General features: G+C 35.6%; 2 long non-coding RNA genes across 6 annotated transcripts; both read right to left on the reverse strand.

The window, feature by feature from the left end:
- Nucleotides 1-639: 639 nt before the first annotated feature.
- Nucleotides 640-11,213, reverse strand: LOC149269339 (uncharacterized). 3 transcript variants are annotated; one of them, XR_016269618.1, is made up of 3 exons: nt 10,695-11,213; nt 2,332-10,620; nt 640-2,274 (listed from the first exon to the last, which is right to left on the reverse strand). It is a non-coding gene; the product is annotated as an uncharacterized LOC149269339 (long non-coding RNA). The 3 variants fall into 3 exon arrangements; XR_016269617.1 differs by having other exon boundaries at nt 640-2,257; nt 2,332-10,637; XR_016269616.1 differs by having other exon boundaries at nt 2,332-10,637.
- A 6,046-nt stretch (nt 11,214-17,259) lies between these two features.
- LOC108612868 (uncharacterized) lies at nt 17,260-18,272 on the reverse strand. Of its 3 annotated transcripts, XR_016269731.1 has the most exons (4): nt 18,134-18,272; nt 17,797-18,050; nt 17,485-17,737; nt 17,260-17,418 (listed from the first exon to the last, which is right to left on the reverse strand). It is a non-coding gene; the product is annotated as an uncharacterized LOC108612868 (long non-coding RNA). The 3 variants fall into 3 exon arrangements; XR_016269732.1 differs by having other exon boundaries at nt 17,260-17,434; nt 17,797-18,193; XR_001915784.2 differs by having other exon boundaries at nt 17,797-18,191.
- Nucleotides 18,273-24,654: the final 6,382 nt, after the last annotated feature.

Raw genomic sequence — 24,654 nt, forward strand, 5'->3', positions numbered from 1 at the left:
ATGTTATTTAAGCATTTGTTGGCGTGCTGAAGCCTGGGCCAGGCTGCTCGTAAATTATTGTGAGCTCTCCATTAAAACAGTTCACATGAACATGCAAACGCGCTCAGAGCAAATGGCAAATACACACATACATATACGCCACTAAATTACTTACACACACACACATACATACTGTAATGGAATTTCGGGTGTCCATATATGTATAGAGGCCGACGCGTGCTATATATTCTGCTACTACACTGCTTGCCATAGATTCAGAGATAACGGGCGGGATCTCCTGGTCCCTTAGCTCATTCGGGAGTGTGGGGGGGTTCTTTGTTACCTCTCAAATCTCCCAAACACAAATTTTAAATTGTTAAGATCCCTAAAGATGGTCCACATGACCGAAGTGAAGGGGAAGGGGGGAAGACGAACACAGAGGTTGTACCTATACCAGAAAAAAAATATGAAGAGGCGAGGCCTTAGGTGACGATTGGCACCCGCTTCTCCACCCAACCCTACCATGGTTTTTAATTTAAAAATTTGTAAAAACCCCCATTAAAAAAAATCAGACGACTTCCTACCCCATTATATAACCAAACTTACTGGACTTTTAGAATCGCATGATTCCTTCTCAATAACTAACGTAACTTGTAGATATCATTTTTTTTCCAAATTTATTGTTGAGTACGCAGACTCAAAAAAAACAAAGTTCTTATAACTAATAATCAAAACTTATATATAAAATTTTCATTGCTACAGTTATTTTTCCATTTCAATAAAAATTTTTACTTTTCTTACAACTATACGATTACTAATTTTCTGCTGGTTTTATTTTTCTAAAACATTATTTCTTTTATCTTCTTTTCTCTTTGTCTAATACCTATTGATCTATTTTTATTCTTGATTTAAAAAAATTTCTATATATACATTTGTTTATAAAACTTTGTTGTGGTTAAATTTCATTAAAAAAAATTTTTTTTTTAATAGTTTATTTATTTATATATATATAATTTTTTATTTTTATATTTTATTATTATAAATTTTTCTTTCTAGCATTATTAATTTTATTGATTATAGTACTACTTATTATTTATTTATTTAATTTAATTTTATTTAAATTTTTTTTTTTCAGTGTAATTAAAATTTTTTTTCTTTTCATTCATGGTTATATTTGCTGCATCAAAAAAACAAATCAATTCACAGAAATAATATAATAATATATAAAAATTAGAAAAAAACGCAAGAAATCCAAATCTTTATTCATTGTTGTATTAATTTTTTTTTTTTTTTTTTTTTTTTTTTTTTTTTTTTTTTATTCAAATTTTTCCATATTTTTCTTTTTATTTAAATAAATTTAAACTTTTTCTTTATTCATTTTTTTTTTTTTTGCAAATTATTGGGGACAAGGGCACATTGGGGTTAATCACTTACAGTTTTTTTTTATTACTCCCGCGACGAAAGGCCTTTCTGCGTGGTCAGCTGTTAAGTGTAGAAATGGGGTATATTGGCGGGAAGGGAGGAACAACATGATCTTTAACTTTTTTTATCTTTTTTTTTTTTTTTTTTTTTTTTGGTTTAACACATAATTGATTTTTTTTTTCTAGCTTTATTTTTGTTAGTTATTTTTTTTTTTTTTAATTTTTTTTTCTTACTTCAAGTTTTTATTATAGGGTATTAACTGTGTGTGGATTCATTTCTTTTGATGCTGTACTTTGCTTTATGTTTCTTAGTTATTCATTTTCACTTATTTATTCAAATACATATATTTATTGGTATATATTTATTTATTGATATATATATTTATTTATTGCTTTCGTTTTGTGTGCTAATTGTATATATAGTAATTATAGATTTTATGATTGAGCTTGTAAACCACTAGTTTTTCTGATTTCTTTACATCTCTCTCGACAAAAAAAATTTTACTTAGCACTTGCCGTCGGCAATTTAAATGTCTTGCACAAATTCTTTTCTTTCGCAGTTTTTTTTTTTTCTTTCACATGCAAATACGACTTTATTTCCAAATTTCTATTTCATTAGTTATTTTTTTTCACGTGTTCAGAAATGCATATGGTTTTTTTGTTCACGCACTAAAGTTTCTTTATTTTGTTGGTTTTTTTTCGTTTTTTTTTTTCCTGATGCAGCCCTTCCTCTCCCCCGTCGCTTCGGCGTTATGCTGCTCTGCCGGCTTTTTGTACCCTAACTTCCGCTTCAAGGTGACCCTTGCTGGCGCGAAGTTAGGGTATCTAATAAAGGAAAAAAAATGGACAAAAGTCCACTGAAAAAATGGAAAATCTTTTTTTAATTACATGATTTTTTTTGTTTTCCTGAACACTCTTTTTTTTCACGTACCTGATATCTATATATATGTATATATATAAATAAATGTATATATGTTTTACATATATTTTTAGACGGGCAGCTGCGCGCTGCAAATTCAATGCAATTAAATGCCAACAAAAATCAAACGCGATCGCTTTCACTTTCTTAATTATTGGCTTCGGGAGTTTTTAGTTTGTCAAAATTTTTTTTTATTATTTGGTTTAGTTAAATTAATTATTTTTTTTTTACTTTAAGTTTTAAGCACAGCCAAACTGACTTGGTGATCTCGTGATGCCGGAAAAGAACTATTTGACCCATGTGGCTCTTTTTATAGTCCCACATTCCAGTCTCCTCTCTTCCTCTTCTTGGAAAGTGAGACGCGAAGATAGGTGCAATTCGCCCGCTGAGTCCCAAAGCTTTGAGAGTTGCTCTCAAAAGCTCGCTCTCGAGGCTCGCTTTTGGGCCGCTCAGCGGTCATTGCAGTGCAGGCGACACATTTGTCGCGAATGATATGCACTGCAATTATTTAGGTACAATAACTCTGCTACGACCATTACATACACGATAATCTGACACGATAGTTGGAAGATTAGCGGGAATCAGATACGAATATCTTTCGCATGATACGTTCCCACTTCTATGCCTTGTAAATTTTCCAAAATATAGAAGCTATTGCCAAGCCTCTTTTTAATTCGGCATTTAACAAATTGCGGTGCTAACTTCGCATTAAAATTTTGTGAAAATTTACTGAGACTAAAGTTTCTTCTGAAAACCTCCTGACCCTCCTTAAAGGACACTGGTTTGGACCTTAGATTGTACTGTGCGGCATTGCGCTCATATGCAGTACGAATGTTCTTTTGCAGATCTTTTCGCAACAAAGCGAGTTTGTCAGTTCTTTGAACAGACAGATGCGGTTCTTCTAAAAGCGACAAATTTTTCAAGAGACGATAATCGGCTCCATGAGTAATCATTTCTAATCCGAAGAGAGCTTTGTAAGGCGAACAACCTAATGATTGATGAAGTGACGACCTTAATGCGCATGAAATAGCTGTTATGTTTTTATCCCATTCTGTCTGATCTTCTTTTGGATATGCTCTAACTGCAGATAGAATTGAGCGGTTGACACGTTCAGCCGCATTACTCTGTGGTGAGTATAGAGCGGTATACACATGTCTCACTCCCAATTCTGTCAGAAATGCATTGAAGTCATTAGCACGAAATTGTTTACCATTATCACTCACTAAGACTTCTGGAACTCCATAACAGTGAAATATATTCTTCAGCAAAAATTCCTGAATGACAGATGAAGTAAACTTCTTCAAAGGACACAGCCAATGAAATTTGCTAAAATGGTCTAGAACAATCAACAAGCCTATATTACCACTTTTAGTTCTGGGATATGGTCCTAGAATATCAACATAAAGTCTTTGAAATGGTCTGCATGTGGGAGACTGTAAACCCATTGGTGGTCTGAGAATTTGATTTGGAGATTTAGTTTCCTTGCAGGTGTCGCAACTACGTATGTAAGCACGCACATCGTTAGCTAATCCTGGCCAAAACAAATTTCTCCGTAGTTTTTCTATTGTTTTCTGCATCCCACAGTGTGATGAAATCGCACTGTCATGAGCTTGTTTAAGCACATCTGTTCTAAGTCGTTCGGGAACCCATAACTTCCACAAACTCTCATTCTGGTCTTCTACACATTTAGAATGTTCTGTTCGAATGTAAATAAACTGGCTAGATATCTTAATGTCTGGGAATTTGGATTTCTCAAGAGTAAATTTCTTCTTGAGCTCTTGATACTCAGAGTCAAAGAAAGCATCTGAGTCCAAGTCGACAATCGGGCCAATTTCTAACGCTGCAACTTCTTCTTCACACATCCTTGAAAGGACATCCGGAACTATGTGATCTTTGCCTTTTCTATGAGAAATAGTAAATTTATATGGCTGCAAGCGGAAAATCCATCGGGCAAGTCTACCGGATGCATTTTGTTGACGCATCAGCCACATCAAACTTGAGTGGTCTGTAACTACCTCAAATTCCTGCATTTCTAAATAACACCTGAATTTCTCTATAGCTAAAACTACGGCTAAACATTCTCGTTCCGTTACACTATAGTTTCGCTGTGCTCGGCTCAGTTTCTTTGACATAAACGCAATCGGCATTTCGTCATTTTCTGCGGATAATTGAACTAGCACGGCTCCAATTCCATAATTACTGGCATCGCAGTGCAGAAAGAACTTTTTCTCAAAATCGGGATTCTGTAAAACTGGCGCTGTAGTAAGAATCAGCTTTAATCTGTCCATAGCCTCTTGTGCTTCTACGGGCCATAAAAACTTCTTTTTCTTTGAGAGTGTGTCAGTTATAGGGCATGTGAGTTCGGCGTAATTTTTTATAAATCTTCGATACCACCCACAAATACCTAGGAATCCTCGAACCTGTTTAAGGTTCTTTGGTGATGGCCAATTTTTAATACAATCAATCTTCGAAGGATCTGTGCAGATACCACCACTGCCTATGATATGTCCTAAATAATTTACGCTTTTAACGCAAAACTGACTTTTCTCAATATTCAATGTTAAATTTGCTTTGCGAAATTGTTCGGCAAGGCGTACTAGCACTGCTAAATGGGCTGAAAAACTCTCTGAAACTACACATACATCATCTAAATAACCGAATACACAATAGCGTAGATCTGGGGGTATTAATTCATCCATAAGACGACACATGGTTGCTGGAGCGTTACACAAGCCAAAAGGCATTACCTTGAATTGGTAGAGAGGTCGGCCAGGTATGGTAAATGCAGTTAATGGCCTTGCCTCTTTGGTCAATTCAATCTGCCAGAAAGCATCTTTTAGATCAAGCTTGGTGATATAATTTGCTTTTGGCATACGCGAAAATATACCTTCTATCGCTGGTAAAGGATAAGCATCCTTTTTGGTTGCTTCATTTAGCTTACGCGCATCTAAGCATAGCCGAATTTTATTCGGTTTCACTACCAATCGCATGGGAGAACTCCAGGCGCTAATCGATGGTTCTATAACATCAAGGGCTAACATTCGGTCGATTTCTTTATACAATAGCGTTTCAACTGCCGGACTGACTGGATAAAAACGCTGTTTAACTGGTCGTGCATCACCAATATCAATATGATGTTGAATCAAATGCGTACGGCCTAGTTTTTCTTGACAATTAGGGAAAAGAGATTTTACGACTTCTAATTGTCGCAATTCTAAATCAGTTAATGGGAATGAATTATCTACTAAATCTGTGCTAGCTGTGGAATTTTTATCAAACTCCTCCGAAGTTGACTGCATAGCGCTAATTACGTGAGGAGCTAGAGAGAATTCTTTCCAAAAATCTATACCCAAAATTAATCTTTGCTTAATTGATGGAATAATATATAATCGAAGAGTCTTCGTAGTTCCTTTGTAATTAATTGGGGCGTTCAGTACACCAACCACGCTATGAGCTTTCCCATCTGCCGTCTGCACTTGGGATGTAAGTGACTTAAACTCCGAATAGTTAGAGAAGTTTTCTAAAGCTAGCGAGGCTCCAATACAGCTAACATTAGCGCCTGTGTCTAATAGACCCAGCTCAGTAAACTGAAAAAAATTAACGCTGGCATAACAACGCGAATCATTTTTATCATTAATTATTGCTGAAATTAGAAACTTTCTATATTTTCTTAGCTTTTTATAGTAAGCTTTGCAACGCAAAGCACTCCTAGTTTTTAAAGGACTTTTTTCATTAAATATCCTATGTTTTACTTCTAGATAGTTTTTGAGGCGTTCATGATAAGGTAACATGTGCAGGGGCTTGATATTTTTATTTTGAACAGACTTTAAATTGGATTCGGGCGAAGGAGCTTCAGGGATGACAGCGTTGATCGCCTCTTCTGATCTCAATTGGTCTTTACAGGGGGCATCCTGTTGTTGTTGGACGCACCCTTCTGTCGGTTTTCCGACGAGCGTTGGATACAAGTTTTACATTGTGGCTTATACACATTAAGTGCACCACACCCGTAACAAAACACGCGACGCTCCGCTAAACAATTTTCCCACACATGTCCTGGTGTATCGCAGTTCCAGCAGCGTATATTTGACTGTTGGACAGCAGCGATTTCAGTTTCTATGCCCTCAATCTGCCCGTTGTCGTCATCGAGCTCAGCAACTGAATAAATTGGTCGCCTCTGAAAGGGCTGCTTGAGACGAGAACTACTTTCCCTTTGGCTACTAGTTTCAGCAACTAAATTTTCGTGCATCTGGACCAATTTTCGAAGCTGACCTACGGAATGCACCGGCTGATATAACAGCTGGTGACGCGCTTCGGGAAGAAGATTGTTTTTAAGGATTTCAATCAGTTCTTCTTCGTCGATTCGAACTGAAGATTTGTCGATAAGCGACACAATCCCCTCATAAAAATTTGTGAAAGATTCACCTACTTTTTGTTTTCGAGAGCGTATTAGCTCTTTACTTGCAAATTCGGATCGATAATCCGTGTACTGCTGACGTAGCGCAAAACAAAAATCTGCCCAAATGATACGTTCCACCTTCTTATGGTATCTCCAGTACCAGTTTCTTGCCCTTCCGGCGAAAAGTATATGCATATGCTTGCACAAAGCCTCCAGATCCCCATCTAACGTGTCCTCAGCTAATACTTTTACCCTGTACATAAATTCGTCTACACCTAAGCCCTCCTCAGTACCATCAAACTGAATGTTCCATTTTTGTATAATTTGGGCGACTTTACTCGGATGGACTGATGTCTGACTTGACGATGACATTTGGACAGACGGACGCGGTAAAGCATTAGGCGGAGACCGATTGCTTAAATTCAAAGAAGACATTAATCGAGTTACGGTTTGCTCGATCATATTTTGAATTGTAGAATAATCAACTGGGGCGTGATCTTCGCGCCGATTGGTACCTGTACGATAAGGACGACCTCGTCTTCTAGTGTTCATTCCACGTGAAGGAGGATGTTCATTCTGGTTGGTGCCAATACTATTGTCTAACTCAACTAACGGCTCTTCACTCACCTCCAACGCACGCTGATCTGCTGTGACTCTCTGGTTATCTACTTCTTTTAATGCTTTGGCCAAGTTTCGAGTCACTGCCCGAGAACTTGGACCTGGGACTGACGGATCTGCTTGCTTCGATTGAGGCGAACAATTTCCGATAACTACCTTCAAATCTTGTATATTTATCACCGCTGCACAATTAGGACAAGTGTTGCGATCATTCAACCACTCTTCCAGGCAACGCCTATGATAAATATGTTTACAATTCGTGATATAGCAAGACTGTGTATTTGTCAAAATCTGACCACAGATGTCGCAATTCTTCGTAGCATCATCCGAAGATGCGGAATTACGTTGCGGACTACGAGCAAGAGGCATAGTGGCTTCAATTATTATCTTAAAACGGTTCTACAAACAGAAATCCTAAATTTTTTGTAACAAAAGAAAGTTTGATAATTCAAAGCTAATAATGAATTGTTTTGGTTAATATAAATGGGGAGGAAGTCAATTCCATATTTTTTTAAGTTCTGGTATGAGCACATAGGGAATACAGACTGGGCTATTGCATCTAACATCCGATGTCAAATTGGCGAAGCAATATTCATCAATAAAGTAATGTACTAATTACAACATTAATGTACTACATCTACCAACTTTTATTATCGGGAATGAAAACCCGATTATAAATTTATTGTCATATTATCTTCAAAATTATAGGGTATCCATCATCGGCAGGGTATCCAATCTTAGCTAAATACACAAGATTCCAGAAGCGGACCTATATTCTTGAAGTCACATGTACTTCAATAAAGATATAAAAGGTTATCGAAAACAAACGAGCTATTGTGAAAACTGATCTTAATTCCGATTGTTTTGTTTGTGTTTAAAGGAGTGGGCTTGTAAAGAAAATGCGTTGTCGGCAATGCATCCGCTCTCAGACAAATGCTAGAGTTCCAATACAACTACATTTAATTTACCACTCTATAAACGAACTATCTAACTAACTATCGTTAGCGTATCGGATATTCACAAATATAAAATGCGGCTACTAACTTCATTTAAAAGTAAACTCGAGTCTAGTATGCCTCATTTTGGAGTCGGTACACTGAAAGCATATAATCTTTAAAGACTACTACGCTCACTACCTCATAAGATCGCATAATATCGCTAAAGATCAACGCTCCTCAGTGCCCCACGTTGGGCGCCATAAAATTTGTAATGGAATTTCGGGTGTCCATATATGTATAGAGGCCGACGCGTGCTATATATTCTGCTACTACACTGCTTGCCATAGATTCAGAGATAACGGGCGGGATCTCCTGGTCCCTTAGCTCATTCGGGAGTGTGGGGGGGTTCTTTGTTACCTCTCAAATCTCCCAAACACAAATTTTAAATTGTTAAGATCCCTAAAGATGGTCCACATGACCGAAGTGAAGGGGAAGGGGGGAAGACGAACACAGAGGTTGTACCTATACCAGAAAAAAAATATGAAGAGGCGAGGCCTTAGGTGACGATTGGCACCCGCTTCTCCACCCAACCCTACCATGGTTTTTAATTTAAAAATTTGTAAAAACCCCCATTAAAAAAAATCAGACGACTTCCTACCCCATTATATAACCAAACTTACTGGACTTTTAGAATCGCATGATTCCTTCTCAATAACTAACGTAACTTGTAGATATCATTTTTTTTCCAAATTTATTGTTGAGTACGCAGACTCAAAAAAAACAAAGTTCTTATAACTAATAATCAAAACTTATATATAAAATTTTCATTGCTACAGTTATTTTTCCATTTCAATAAAAATTTTTACTTTTCTTACAACTATACGATTACTAATTTTCTGCTGGTTTTATTTTTCTAAAACATTATTTCTTTTATCTTCTTTTCTCTTTGTCTAATACCTATTGATCTATTTTTATTCTTGATTTAAAAAAATTTCTATATATACATTTGTTTATAAAACTTTGTTGTGGTTAAATTTCATTAAAAAAAATTTTTTTTTTAATAGTTTATTTATTTATATATATATAATTTTTTATTTTTATATTTTATTATTATAAATTTTTCTTTCTAGCATTATTAATTTTATTGATTATAGTACTACTTATTATTTATTTATTTAATTTAATTTTATTTAAATTTTTTTTTTTCAGTGTAATTAAAATTTTTTTTCTTTTCATTCATGGTTATATTTGCTGCATCAAAAAAACAAATCAATTCACAGAAATAATATAATAATATATAAAAATTAGAAAAAAACGCAAGAAATCCAAATCTTTATTCATTGTTGTATTAATTTTTTTTTTTTTTTTTTTTTTTTTTTTTTTTTTTTTATTCAAATTTTTCCATATTTTTCTTTTTATTTAAATAAATTTAAACTTTTTCTTTATTCATTTTTTTTTTTTTTGCAAATTATTGGGGACAAGGGCACATTGGGGTTAATCACTTACAGTTTTTTTTTATTACTCCCGCGACGAAAGGCCTTTCTGCGTGGTCAGCTGTTAAGTGTAGAAATGGGGTATATTGGCGGGAAGGGAGGAACAACATGATCTTTAACTTTTTTTATCTTTTTTTTTTTTTTTTTTTTTTTTGGTTTAACACATAATTGATTTTTTTTTTCTAGCTTTATTTTTGTTAGTTATTTTTTTTTTTTTAATTTTTTTTTCTTACTTCAAGTTTTTATTATAGGGTATTAACTGTGTGTGGATTCATTTCTTTTGATGCTGTACTTTGCTTTATGTTTCTTAGTTATTCATTTTCACTTATTTATTCAAATACATATATTTATTGGTATATATTTATTTATTGATATATATATTTATTTATTGCTTTCGTTTTGTGTGCTAATTGTATATATAGTAATTATAGATTTTATGATTGAGCTTGTAAACCACTAGTTTTTCTGATTTCTTTACATCTCTCTCGACAAAAAAAATTTTACTTAGCACTTGCCGTCGGCAATTTAAATGTCTTGCACAAATTCTTTTCTTTCGCAGTTTTTTTTTTTTCTTTCACATGCAAATACGACTTTATTTCCAAATTTCTATTTCATTAGTTATTTTTTTTCACGTGTTCAGAAATGCATATGGTTTTTTTTGTTCACGCACTAAAGTTTCTTTATTTTGTTGGTTTTTTTTCGTTTTTTTTTTCCTGATGCAGCCCTTCCTCTCCCCCGTCGCTTCGGCGTTATGCTGCTCTGCCGGCTTTTTGTACCCTAACTTCCGCTTCAAGGTGACCCTTGCTGGCGCGAAGTTAGGGTATCTAATAAAGGAAAAAAAATGGACAAAAGTCCACTGAAAAAATGGAAAATCTTTTTTTAATTACATGATTTTTTTTGTTTTCCTGAACACTCTTTTTTTTCACGTACCTGATATCTATATATATGTATATATATAAATAAATGTATATATGTTTTACATATATTTTTAGACGGGCAGCTGCGCGCTGCAAATTCAATGCAATTAAATGCCAACAAAAATCAAACGCGATCGCTTTCACTTTCTTAATTATTGGCTTCGGGAGTTTTTAGTTTGTCAAAATTTTTTTTTATTATTTGGTTTAGTTAAATTAATTATTTTTTTTTTACTTTAAGTTTTAAGCACAGCCAAACTGACTTGGTGATCTCGTGATGCCGGAAAAGAACTATTTGACCCATGTGGCTCTTTTTATAGTCCCACATTCCAGTCTCCTCTCTTCCTCTTCTTGGAAAGTGAGACGCGAAGATAGGTGCAATTCGCCCGCTGAGTCCCAAAGCTTTGAGAGTTGCTCTCAAAAGCTCGCTCTCGAGGCTCGCTTTTGGGCCGCTCAGCGGTCATTGCAGTGCAGGCGACACATTTGTCGCGAATGATATGCACTGCAATTATTTAGGTACAATAACTCTGCTACGACCATTACAATACACACAGACTAATTTACATTATTATTTACAAAATACAAATAGCCAATTGTTGCACTTTTGCTATTTGGCATTAATTAGCCAAAGTCGTTAATTAAATTGTCACCAATGCCAAAAATGTTTATTTTTTATTTACTGTGTGTTTGCTGTTTGTTAATGAAATGCAAATAGCCCCAAAGGCGTAATTAATATTTGTGAAGCACACTCAATAAATTTAAATTAAATATGTGGCTGGGTGATTTGCGGTTTTTCTATAAAGCTAGCTAGGGCTTTGCTCTATAAGCTAGTTTTAATTTCATATTATCTCTAACCTCTAAATAAATAAATAAATATAGAGATGCTGTGAGGCTACATGTTATATTAAATTGAATGATTATTTTAGCTAGAGCTAAGTGTCAGATGCTTGAAGCTGCTTAAGCCAAGCTGTCGAGAAGGTATTGAAGATAAATAAATAAAGGTGTATTGGTTTCTGTGAGAATGTCTATTATAAGACTGTGAAGTATAGAAAACATCATGAAAGCAAAAATAATTTAAATTTATATTTCTTTAAATTTAATATATAAATTTATCTATTTATTTATTTAAAGATGTATTGACAAAATGTGAGTCAAAATTAGGTAAAAACTAAAAATATAATTGCATATAAGAAATATATATAAATAAAGTGAAACAAATATTATATATAAACAAGTAAGAACGTTGCAGTTGGGCGTTACCGACTGCGGAATACTCATTCACATCCCATCAACTATAGTTAAGTTTCACTCTAATACTGTATAATATAGAGGCTTTTCCAATTTGCCACGCCCCTACTGGGCGTAGACACCTAATTTTTGGTTAGTTTCTAGAACGAGATAACAGTACCCTAACTGCAAAGTTAGAATGCTTACTCTCAAAAAAGTGAAAATTACAGGGTATTTTTCGATATGCCACGCCCCTAAAGAGACGTAAAAATTATTTTTTGGAGAATCGATAGAGGAGGCTACCAGTAACTCAACTATCCGAATTTGAAGCTTCTAGCTATTATGCTTTAGGAGATATAAATTTTTGCGGTTTGCCACGCCCCCTATGGGCGGACATATATCTACCATAGCTCGTTGGACTTGGGCGATCAACCCGCGTATATATACCAAATTTCAGATCTCTAGCATCAATAGTGCCTAAAATATACAAGAATTCGAAAAATCACAATATCTTCAGGTCCGATTTGCCACGCCCCTAGTGGGCGTAGATATATAATTTTTTACCCATCTTCATAGAATCAAAACATCAGCTTACGTGCAAAATTTCAGCATTCTAGGTTTATAACTTTAGGAGATACAGTTTTATCCGGTTTGCCACGCCCCTAATGGGCGGAGATATATCCGCCATAGCTTGTGATCTTGGATGGTCGGCGCGGACCTACATACCAAATTTCAGTTTTCTAGCTCTTTAACTAACATGATTTCTGGTATATCGGAAAATGCATTTTCCGATTTGCCACGCCCCTAGTGGGCGGATCGGGAAAATTTTAACACTTTATAAATCGGAGATATACACGAGTATGTGCTCCAAATTTCAAGTCTCTAGCTTCGATAGCGCCGAAATAGATTGCGTTCATACGGACAGACGGACAGACGGACAGACGGACGGACGGACAGACGGACAGACGGACGGACAGCAAGACGGACATTGCACAAAACCAATATACTGATTCACTTTCGTGAATGAGTATAAAAAGTAAAACTAAAAGTATTTTATTAATACAATAAATATTTCAACTAAAATAAATAATCAATACATGAAATTTATTAGTTGATCTTTCATTATAATTTTTTTTGCCTTGTTTTTTTTTTTTTTTTAATTCAATAAAAATTTCAACTGAAATAAAAAATCAATACATTAAATTTAATAGTTGATATTTCATTATTATTATTATTTTTATCTAATTTATTTATTTATTTTATTATTATTATTATTATTATTATTATTATTTTTATTTTTATTTTTATTTTTTTTTATTAAGAATAAACAAAATTGCGTTAGTTTGTCATTATATATACATTCCAAGAATTTTTTTTTTGCTAAAAATTAAATATTAAGTCATATATAATATTTTTACAACTGACAAATGTTCAGGTTTGAAGAAACTGTTGGGAGATTATCAAGGGATGCTGTGACTTGCCATTTCCAAATTAAACAAGCATTCACATTTAAACAAGTGCAATCTTCCAGTCACTTAAATGCACCAGCTCCACAATAAGTCTAGAATAATTGAAAAAGTATTTAACTGCAAGTTTCAGTCCGCAAGTCACAGCCCGCTCAGACACTTTATGACTTAAGCACTTTTATGTATTTGCTGAAAATAAATTCTTATGCAAATACCAATAAACTAGCAAACAGACTTTGGCTTTAGGGCTTAAGTTTAAGAAACTTGTGCTATAAACACATTCAGTTCTTGCTGATTTTGACTTTGAAATAAATATTTTGAAAGTTTTAGTTTCAGAGCCAAGCAGCACACACTGAGTCGAGTCAGTATATTCCATGCAATTATGAAAAATGTTTTTGCCAACTGCAGCTGAATGGGAAATTCTTTCAGAACTCTTGCCAACTGACAACAACATGTGTAGCTGTGCCACGATGTGCCACAGTGTTGTTTGCCATGCACACACACACAAACACACACACAGACACATTGTGTGCTTTAACTGCTTGGCAGCTGCAGCGGAATAAAGAAAACGTAGCATACAAATGAGCGCAGCTTGAATAAAATCTAGAGCTAAAGATCAACGGTAAACACAAACATGAAAACACGAAAATAAACATCGAAAATTGTGGAGCTCTTTTATATGGTAATTGAAGGAGAATTTCGAGCAGAGCAGAGACAAATATTATAAATATTGCAAATCGAATGGCAGCCTCAGCCAATTTGTTTGGGCCTCAAGCGCCATAAAAGTCAGCAATTGACAATGTTTTAATTGCATAGCTGTATGATATATGGGCGTGCCAGAGAGCACACAATTCACTTTTCGATTTAAATATATATACATATATATACTGCCAGTGTATATCAATATAGGTTGAGCAAGGACTGCAGGCAAATCTTTTCATTTCTTTTTGTGGGGCAGCAGGGAAATCGCATGCAATTCCTATGGAAATTGTGTTGTGGCTGCCATTTAAAGTGTCCAATAAAGGTTGCATCTCCTGTGGCCCGACTGTAGCCATAGCAGCAATGCCAGGGGGAAAACCTACACATACACATGCGGCAGCCACATATCAAGCCAGGGCATACATATTAAACTTTAGCCAACGACGACGTGCAAATGGCAAAAATGTGGGTAGAAATGTTAGGGAAATGAATGCACATGCAACACATAACAACAACAACAACAACAACAACAACAACAACGGCAACTACAAGCAGAGCCAGGTGAGTTCACCCAAATATTTATATATAACTCTCATAATAACGAACAGACACTTCAATGCCAGACAATAGCCATAATCACTCTCGAGCAACAACATAATTTAGCCTATTAAAACTCATCTGGGTTGTTCAACATGTTTGTCTTGTTAAAAACTTGTGCTGTATTGTTCTAGCTCTTCTCGACTGCTCAGCTGCTCAGCTGCTCGACCGCGTACAATGCAATTGTTGCATATGCCAACAATAAACATGAAAAGCATTTTCCTCACACAATTTTTGTACATCCTGCGCCAGCCAGCCATCCACTCAGGCTAAGTCCTTCAACAGGCCAAACAACACTTACATGGCGCAAAACAATATGGAATAAAAACCATAGCGTACTTATGCAAGGTAGTCGACGTGTGTAATACCCTGCAATGAGGTCTTTACGTACGAATTTAAAAATATTCAAAAAAGTTATAGAGCTCATATAATGCTAAAGAGAGGTGAAGAACAGATATGAAAAATGATAATAGAGAAAACAAGAGAAGAACAAATATACATCAAAAGAAAAGTTCATAGCACAAAAAAAAGAAAAGGAACAAATTTGAAAAAAAAACAAGAGCAAGAAAAGGAGAAAAACTTGATAATAGAAGATAAAGAAGATGAATAGAGAATAGAGAAAATTAAATAGTGAAAGAGAATTCGAAAAGAATTATAAATGTATCAAAAAGCCGAAACTAAAGAGCAATCAAAGAAATAAAAGAGATAGACAAACATACGTTCAACTCGATTCGCATACACCCTCGGTCACAACTTACTTCGCCATGCACAGGGTATTAAAACATAAGGCAACAACAGCGAACAAACGTACAGTGCGAAAAGGTGGCAAATCTAGAGCGCCGCAAGTGAAAACTTCACGTTACCTTTGCAGCCCGTTAATTGCAATATTCATTTAAACTATTTAATTTCTCTAACTAATTCCGAGTGCCAGTTAGCGTTCTCGCTTCGCCTTTAGGACTTTTGGCTGCAGATGAAAATCAATTTCCAGTCGATTTCCAGGCTCCCTTTGAGCGCTGCTCACGCACAGTAAACGGATGAGCGCGCTGCCTGGAAAATCAATGTTCAATGCAATTACGGCGCGTCTTTCGTTTCAGTTAAGTTAGTTTTGTTCGAGAAGTACTCGAGTGCCTACCTCAATACAGTCAAGCATTAAAGTCAGTGGAGCAGCAGCTGTGTCAAAGCGAAATGGCCAATTGAATGAAATTGCCTTGACTTTGGGAGCGCAACATGAATCTATAAGCAATATTCCCATAAAGTAACATGCTAGATTTATGATAGAAAGTAAGAGCAGGTCGAATAAAGTTAAGGTGCATATAGTATAAGCAAAAACTTGGGCTCGTTAGCATAAAACAAAAACCTAATCATAATATAGGCTTGGGAAGAGAAAATGTTTCAATGAAAGAGAGAGAAACAATAAAATGGACAGATGGCATGGGAGATGGAGAAAAAAATTAGTATTGCTGACTATAGAGATAAATTGGGAGAAAGAGAGGAAGAGAGACAGAAAGAGAGAGAGGGAAAGAGAGAGACAGAGAGATATCGATGGGCGTAGAGTGGGAGCAAGAGAGAGTGGGAATGATAGAAAGCAACTCACAGCGAGAAACAGAGAGAAAAGTCAGAACAAATCTTTTCATCAATAATTTGTATTTTTTTATTTAGCATGAATTAAAAAGGTTTAAATTTAATTTATTTTTCATCGTTATTTTATTTAATTTTTTTTTTTAATATTGTTTTAATGATTGCCAATTTAAACTGAGTAAATTCCATTCGGCATTCAGCACAAATTTACATGCCCACATACCCCCTCTTTGCAGGGGATTTGCAACAATGATGTGCTCTTTAGCCACGTTAATACCCAATGACCGAGCGCAGTCCGAGCTCATTTGCTTACTGTAATCCCAGCATAATCCTCAATGTTGCTCTTTGAATTTAGCATTGTGAGTGTTTTGTTTCGTCTGCTTGTTGATTTTTGCGGTTGTTCGTAATTAAAGCGAGGCGAATCTAATTAAATTATTCAAGCTTTTGTCTAATTTGCTGCGCAGTAGATTCTGCGAAGCCACCTTGGTTGGCCCTAATGCTGGAAATAGCAATTAATTCCATTAGCATCGACCTCGTTGAGCTGGCTCCCATTGTAATTATCCCAATTGCTAACAGGAGAAATAGCCAAGACGCAGGGAACATTTTAGGAATTGCAGTCTGTCTGCTATATGAAGCATCTCAATTAGCCTGAGCAGATCAGAGTCTTTACGAATCTCCACTTTTTACTAGTAACAGCTATTTGTGCAGCTCGTGTCAAAGAGAAACTGGCCAAGGCTCGCCGCAACCTAGTCGAGGCTATAAAGTTGTGGGCCTTAGAGCTGCTGCCAAAGCAACTGGAATGGCAAATAAAATATACAGTTCATTTTGCCATATTTGAAATGACAAAATATTGAGGCCTATGTGCATTGGATTACCTGAGGATTGCTTTAGCTTTTCTGCTAAGCAGACAGAAATTGATTTGACTTTATCAAATTAAACGAGAGTCAATTGGAATTTACGCAGCACTAACCGCCAGATGGCGCCATCTAGGCCCACATACTAAACGAATAGTCAGATAAAAAAAAGCTTATATTTTTAATAAAAAATTTCGTTAAAATTATATATAAATTACAATTTGTTATATTATTATGCAAAAAATTCAGGGTTCAAAGCCCAAGTCGATTTGCTTTTAAATTTTTAAATAAAACTTCATTTGTTTGCTATAATGAAAAGCTGCAATAAAGAAATCCTGTTGGTTATTGAATTAGACTAGTTGGATTAGTGACTCGGTGCCTTTACCTTAACAGGTTCTTATATCTTGAGGCTCTTGAGTTTCATAGCATTCTGCCCAAGTCAATGCAAAAGCTAATAAGATTGTCCGGCTGAAGCGTTTCACTCCATCTCTGACGTCTCCAATATCCTGACAGTTTAAATTCAATCTTCATTAGTCTCATGCAATTTGTAATCAAACATAATTAGATTATAATTCCAACAAACAATGCAATTTCCCATTAACAACAAAATTTAATAACAAAATAACTTTAACCTTGATCTTTAATGGACAAAAAAATTAAATAATTATTTCTTTTTGAAATGCGCAATGAAACTTACTTTAAAATTGGTCCTCATGTTCGGTCAAGTCGATAAACTCTAATGGATCTCGTGAGTCGGACACAAAAATCACAGCCTCGTCATTTTCACTTTCCACATCGGCGTTCTTTTTGAAGCATTCTTTGCACGCTTTGTTCTTTTTGCTTTTATGCATTTTCCATTTTGCAGGCGTCTCCTTAGCCGGACTTAGTGGCACAACTCGACTTCGTAGTCGTATATAGTTCGGTGTATCCATAGATGCTTTTTGTTTGTGGCTGATGGAATATTAAATATTATTATTAAATATACATTAATTTTATCAATTTTTATCTTAGTCGTTGTAAGTAATTATATTCACTTGATGTAAGAATTCCGATTTTTAATAATTTTTATTTTACTGATTGCGTAGTTTGCAATTGACAGCTTTGTGAAAACGTCATTGAATTGAAAAATTGCTAGAGCTAAACTTGAATACAGTCGAGTCTCGGTGATTTGTGCGCCATTAATCGAATATCGAAAGTCGAAATCGATAAATGAAAAAAATTCTAACCGCTTTAACGAAATTCTCGATAATTTAAATTTCTCTTTAAACCGAAAACAAAACCGATCCCTATGTCATTTCAATTTATTGAATATTCTTCTGCTATTTATTAGCTCATTTAACTGGTGCATCGAATTTAGCTGGACAGCTCCATGTTATTTAATTAGTTTCATTTAGTTATTCAACCGCAAATGTCAACTGCTGTCCGGCTGAAGCATCGATATTACATGTGGCGGGCCCTGACCAAATAGTTGGAGCTGTTTCAGTTTGTTGACAAACATAAATTACATGAAATATGCATTGGGCTGGACAACAGCAGCGCCAAAAGTCACTTCACATTAAAAGCCAAAATAAATATGCCTCGATTATCCATGGATATTTGACTGCAGCATCTATTTAGCGAAAACTATTTACAGTTTCAGTTTTTGTTGTTTTGTGCCGTTTGAATGCATTCAAAATTAATTTCATGATTTTCCATCACGCTTTAATGTGAGCCCCTCGTGACAAATGTCTGCCAAAGCTCGGCGAGATAAATGAGCACGGCAAATGCACAAACATGACAATGGACATAAATAGTCACTGACAATTAGCAGACACTGTGCAGAGAGACAGAGGGAGAGAGAGTAGCTAGAGATAGAGATTATTGGCTCTACGCATATCGAACCATGCGATTTATGGCATTTGTTGTTAATTTGTCTTTGGCCATGGGGCCACAGCTTTATTGCTGCCGTTCGCAAACAAAAGCCAAAAGCTAAGCCAAATAGTTGCGCACACACAGTGCGTATGCTTGATGTATGGCATACAATGCTAATATAGACCGAACTGTCCGAGCTGCCCGAACGGCACTTGGCACGCATGAAACACCAACCTTTCGCTTATTTAAACCGCCATTGAGTAATGGCCTTCAAGCGTTGCCCACAAACTAAGCGGATTGTGTAGACGGCCGGCATGGGGATAGGGATGGGGTTGGGTAAGGGAGAAGGACAAACTCAGCTTGAAGAGTAAAATGTCGTTGGTTTAATTTATGCAATTCGTTAGCTCAAAGATAAATGCTAGCAAATTGAAAAATAGGAATGCTTAAAGGTATTTTCCTTAGCGAAAAGAGAAAAAATGAAGAACTGAGTGAATACTGAATTGACTCTCTTTTGATGCTCATTTTATAATATTTATGAAATGTATTTAATTTAGTAAAAAGGTTTTAAAAATAACTATTTTAAGGTATACTTTTAAAATATAAAATAATAAAGTAACGATTGGTAAAGCAACTATAAAATAAATCATGATTAAATGATCCAATAAATAAAGAAAAATTAAAATCAAAATATTATAATATCTATAATGTGCTAAGTCAATAAAAAAAAGTAAATAAAATATTAAAAATAAAAACTAACAATAAAAATAAAACTGTTTTTCATGCATGCAGTAAATAGTCTTAATCATTTAAATATTTAAAAATTAAAATATGTATTTAAAAAAATCTAAAATAAAATTTGCAAAGAGCTTAAAATCAATATAAAAGTAAAGTTAAAATATTTAAAAATCTATGAAAAGAGCCAAAAGTCCATAAAAAATAAAATCAGAGTATAGAAAATAAATTTAATAAAAAAAAGAGAATACTGAAAAAACAACATAAATAAAATTGGGTAAAAGCTTACAATAAATAAGAAATAATATTAAAAAATTAAAAGCAAATCTGAAATAAAATTTGCCAAGATAATAAACGAGTATCAATGATAATAAATAATATATCAATGAAAAAAAAAAATATATATATATAATTAAATTTATGAAAATAAACATGCTAGGACCCAGCAATTATTAAAAAGTAGAACATTCTTACACGCGTGCAATAGCTGACTTTAGAAATGTAAAAGGATTAAATAAAACTAATAAAAAATCTATTAAATTATTAAGCATAAATTTTAACTAAAATTAGCTAATAGTGAGTAAAACATTCTTTCCCACGTGCAAGAACTCATCTTAATAATTTAAAGAAAAAATATTTATATTAATAAAATTATAAAAATAAAATTATTAAAAATAAATTTAAATTAAAATTTTCTTTAGCTCATGCAGGAACTCACCTTAATAATTTGCTTCCATAAGCTACACAGAATCGAGTTTTACCTGCCAGGCATTTCCCTGCCATTGTATGTTGGCTTTGAGTTAACTCGATTGCTTAGAGCAAGTCTCCAACAATGCCTACTCGTTGGCCGAGTGTCACGTGCTTGGCCGGGTCTCTCAAGAGTCTGCGGCTTGGTAGTTGTGCCTGGTCTTTAGCCGGGAGCTGTGTGCGTTTGCACCTGGCTGCCAGGTGTTCGTAATTGTATGTGAAACTTGTTGAAGGCTTCAATTATGATGTGTTTGCACAGGGCACACTGCCTGCCACACACACTCGCACACCCATACAATGCAGCCGCAGCAATGTGCGCGACTTGCACTTTGCCATGGCTGGTTGGCCAAGTTGTTGTTGCGGCTATTGTTGGTGTGCCTTGACTTGCATTGGCTTTCATGTTGGCGCTTCTGCTGCTGCTGCTGCTGCCGTTGCCTGTAAATGCAGGATAATTGGCGTAAATAGCAAAACAGCAAATTGCCATTAACTATTGGAAAAATGTGCACTGCTTTCAGTAGCCAGGCATCGGTTCGTGCTCCGTTCAGCTCTGTTCCAGGCAGCGCGCGTAGGTGTTGGGTGATTACGCAAAATGCAATTAAAAATATTTAAGCTGCAGCAACATGCACAGCAGCAACAGCAGCAGCAGCAGCAAGGTCCTTTAAAGCCTGAAGCTAAAGCTTAAAGCGGATCTGAGCTATATATATATTTTTTTGTGTTTGCCCTATGCACATCATCTTTGCTTATTTTTCAAGCTTAACTTGTAACACTTTGAGTTTTTTGCTGTTGTTTTTTGTTTTTGCTGTGTACAGCGCTTATCATCGTCCATAAACTGGGGATTTTGTAGAGTTTGCTCGCTCTTCTCGCTCCCTCCACCTCTCGCTCTCTCCTTCTCTGGCACTGCAGTGGCTATTAATTAACAGGCTGCTGTCCTCGCTCTGGTTAATACTCTACTCCTCTCATATTTTTTTTGTTTCTCTCGTTCATTGAAAATGTATAAACAAGGTGTACGAGTTTTTCATTGCGGCTGCTGTGAACAACAACAACTGTGCGGCTATGCAAGCATTGGCTTAACAGAGTGATAACTGGAGCTTAAAGCGAGAGATATTATTTGAAGGCGAGAGTTACGGAAATAAGAGCCAAACGAGTAGCTGAATGGAAAATTCAATTAAAATTGTCGCCGGTTCAGTTGAGCTATCAAATTCATTATCGAATTTGATGAAACAAAAGAAAATATTGTGAAATACTGGCTCATGCAGAATACTTGTTTCATATAAAAAAAAATAATAATAATAATTGTAATAATAATATAATAATTATAATAAATAAATTCATAATAATATAAGCAAAATTCTAAAAATAAATGCAAAAATAATTTTTAAAAATTGTAATAAGTAAATGCATAGTAAAATATAAACAAATTTAAAAAAAAAAATTAAAATAAAATTAAATTAAATAAAAATGCAAAAATACAAATGGAGATAAAAGAGTTGCCTATGCTCAATAATCTTAAACATTCATTATTATTCCCCTATTTAAAATTGATCAAACTCAATTGTATGCAAATTGCAAACTAAAGTGGATTTTGAAAATTTGGATTTTGGATGGCCTAGCGGGATGCATAGAATCTGTGGAGCAGAACTTTTATCTCATAGTCTATTTGTAATCTTTGGCTGTCGCCAAGCGCCAGCTTTAACATATGCGCATAGTTTAGCATAATTTGAAGACATTATCTAAATTATTCCACAAAAAAGCTGGAGACACACAAAGAGAGAGAGACACAGAGAGAAAGAGAGAGAGAGAGAGTGAAAAAACCATTGCATATTTTGAGGCAGCTTAGCCTGGCAGGCATAAGCGCATTTCGAGCAGCCTTCAAAGCGAGTCTCCGGCTCAAAAGACGTTGCAGGCGGCGCCACTTGAAGCGCAGCTCGTGCTGCTTATGTTAATTTACATGTCTGATGGGCTCGAAACTGCTTCACCTGCGGGCGCTGTTGTGTGGGCGTGGCAGGCAGCCCCAGCCTGTTTACCTGCGACTAATGCATAAATTCCTAGGTATAAAACATAATATATATGTATGTGTGTGTGTGTGTGTGTGCATACCCAGGGCATATTATATATGTCTGTATGGCTACGCCTATGCATTTGCCTGGGCCACGCCCACGCGCATTTCGAAAAAATCATCGCATGAGCAGCCGCGCGTGTTTCATTGCACAAACAAAATGAGTTTCTCGCATGCCTGCCCAACCTCTGCTGCAACTGCATTAGGTGCCATTCTCCCCAGAGAGAGCGAGAGAGGGAGAGAGAGAGCGAGAGACGTGCCTGTCAGCCCAGACTGCCAGGTGGGCGCCATAATTGAGCTCAAAATAGTTTGCATAAAAATGCAAATTGTCACATATCCTGCACATTTCTATTTAGTTTTGAACATTTACCCGCGACTCGCTCGACTCGCCTCAGCTCGGCTCGCATTGCAAATTGTTTGCGGCTTATCCAGGCTCTGGCATCTCTCTCCCTCTCTCTCACCCTCTCTCTCTCTCTGTTGGCATTCGGGCCACTATGTAAGTCCGTGTTGTGCCACATAAATAACGACATTGTTACGTAGCCTCAATACCCCCCCCCCCCCCCCCTCCATCACCTCTCTCACTCCTCCCCTGCTATAATGGCTGGCAATTTGTTTTAGATGGCGTTTGTTTGAATTTATACTGCGTAATGCAACTTTAATTGAAATGCAATCAGCCGACAATTACCACTGTGTGCGTGTGTGTGTGTGTGTGTGTGTGTGTTACCTCTAACTGCCCTTTGGCTGTGCAAACGGATTCATTTCAGATAAGCTCAACTATAAAAGGTCTAAAAGCCATTGAATAAGTCGGTAATTTAATTGGAAATGCTGCATCGAGGCCACACACACACACGCACACACACCCACACACACAACTTTTGATTCTGATGAGATAACAATTTCAATTTCAATAAAAAACTTATATCACATAATTTATGGCATATGCTGTGAGCCACATATGCATTAAGTTTGGCTAAGCAGGAGCGGAGTTTTGGCCCACACGCTTGACTGGGCATAAATCACGCTCATTTTAAAGGCAAGCAAATAGATGTTGCTTGGCATATTAACAAGCGCCCGCCACTCATAAATATTAAGGAAAAAAACATGCATAGAAAACTAAATAAGATGTACAAATACGATGATACACAAAAGGAAACAAGAAACAAGAAGAAAGCAAAAGAAAACTAGACAACAAGCAGGAAACAACGGGCGCAACAGTAGGAGCCGAGGAAGAGGAGGTGGAGGTGGAGCAGGAGGAGGAAAAAGAAGCAACTGGCACAGATAATCGGGCCACGTGCCTTGGCGTCAGTCTGTGGCCGCGAGGCTTTTACGGCAAGTCAAATAGAGCCCCAGAGAGGCCCAGACAGAGAGTCAGACAAAAGGTTTCACATATGTCGACATACACACATGTATGTATGTATGTATGTATATGTTGGTGAGCAAATAGAAAACAGACACACACACGCACACACTCGCACTCTAGCCACGACTGTTGCCTTCTCGACTTTGGCTTTTGTTTGCCAGCAGGAGGCGAGGGCTGGCGCCGTTTTGTCGCCGCTGGACATTGGCCCGTTTGCGCTAAGCGTTAACAAAACTCAGCGCAAATGGGCTAAAACGGCTGAAAATTGTTTAAATAAATTTACTTAGCTGTGTTTATTTATTTTCCTTTTTTTTCGGTTTGCTCACTTTGCATTTATGGGCGGCGCTGAGCAGCCCCAGCAAATTTATTTTCATCAACCACATGTGAAGCGTGGAAAAATATGGAAAAAAGCAAATTTGCAATTTGTTGTCATTTATTATTATTAAAATGCGGCTTATACAAACTTGGGATTTTCATATGACAAAGAAGGAGCAGTAAGGCAAGAGATGAGATAAGGGAAGTGAAGAAGATATATTAATTTTGTGCATATTGAATGTTGACTAGGAAATTGTTATAAATTTACGTGCATATATTATTGATGGAAGAATATATTGTAGATATTAATTTATTTATTTATTTTTTTTTTTTTAATATTCTATTTGCAATCTGTCTTGAATAAAATAATAAGCAAATGTTATTGATGGAAAAATATAGGGTAGATATCTAGATGATATATAAAATCTAAAAAAAAAAAAGATATATATATATATGTGCCATCTGCTCATTTTAATCATTTATTTATATGGATGTTA

This window comes from Drosophila arizonae, chromosome 4 (assembly GCF_054131065.1).
Source record: "Drosophila arizonae isolate 15081-1271.41 chromosome 4, UAZ_ARI_1.0, whole genome shotgun sequence".
In the NCBI taxonomy this organism is placed as follows: domain Eukaryota; kingdom Metazoa; phylum Arthropoda; class Insecta; order Diptera; family Drosophilidae; genus Drosophila; species Drosophila arizonae.